This window comes from Myxine glutinosa, chromosome 8 (genome assembly GCF_964187855.1).
Source record: "Myxine glutinosa chromosome 8, kmMyxGlut1.1, whole genome shotgun sequence".
NCBI classification, from domain to species: domain Eukaryota; kingdom Metazoa; phylum Chordata; class Myxini; order Myxiniformes; family Myxinidae; genus Myxine; species Myxine glutinosa.
This window is the reverse complement of record NC_136268.1, coordinates 12,034,359-12,035,312: the sequence shown is the minus strand read 5'-3', so window position 1 is coordinate 12,035,312 and position 954 is coordinate 12,034,359. Positions and strand designations below refer to the sequence as shown.

The window sequence follows — 954 nt, the reverse complement described above, 5'->3', positions numbered from 1 at the left end:
CCCAATATTTATTGCAATGTGCAGGGAACTTTAAAGAAATGTATTGGAAATCTATAATGAAATGTCATTTTGTATGCTGTAACGAAAAAAAAGTAACTTTGATTTTCGCAAGATAGAAAGGTGTAAAGTAATGTTTTTTTGTACAGACGGTGTACAGACGTTTCCATTTGAACTGTATTCTTTATACAGTATAGTCGGGATATTTTACTCTTCACCCGTAGTCACAATAAAAAGTTACAATTAGTTACTCTGCACGTGGAGAGAGGGGCGGAGCATCATTTACAAGGCGCCACTTAATTGTGGTAACAATTACGCATCGCGTTTGTAAATGCTATCTCCAAAATGAATAAAATAATGAGGGAACAGAACAAGACCGCCAATGAACGTTAACCTAGACTTGCACGGGTATCGGATATTATTGGTTACGGTCATCAATGGCAGGAAGCAGCCGCATAAGGAGCACCTCAAGCCGGCTTCGCGCTCAGGAAGCGAGATTTATGCTCCTCATCAGGGTTAACGTATCCGTTCACTTTCAGTTACGTTTCTGGACTCACAAACTAAAGAAATGATCCCTGAAAGTATAGTCTTAAGTGGGGAGGGAGTGGGGAGGGTGAGGAGGGAGTGGGGAAAGAGGCGACTGAGAGACACAGAAAGGTGGGAGGGAAATGAGGTAATATGCTTAACTCGTGCTTTTGGGATTCATGATCCTACACAATCCCAAAAGCGTGCTGTCTCACGTTTGAAGAATCATTTAAGAAATTAAATAATTCTCATTTCCGAATCCACAGTTAGATCTCCACAAAATTTAAATCGAATCGTCCTTGTCAGACACCCAACCAGTCCACCAAGTTTCGTCCAAATCCGTCCACAACTTTTTGAGATATTTTGTTCACAGACAAATGGAGACAGACAGGGGTGAAAACAACCTCCATCCACCTTTGGTGGCGGAGGTAA

General features: G+C 41.5%; 1 non-coding gene across 1 annotated transcript; it reads right to left on the bottom strand.

Annotated features, from left to right (window-relative positions):
* Positions 1–372: 372 nt before the first annotated feature.
* On the bottom strand, positions 373–588 carry LOC144893408 (small nucleolar RNA U3). The gene has a single exon (XR_013624433.1). It is a non-coding gene; the product is annotated as a small nucleolar RNA U3 (small nucleolar RNA).
* Between the last annotated feature and the right edge of the window lie 366 nt (positions 589–954).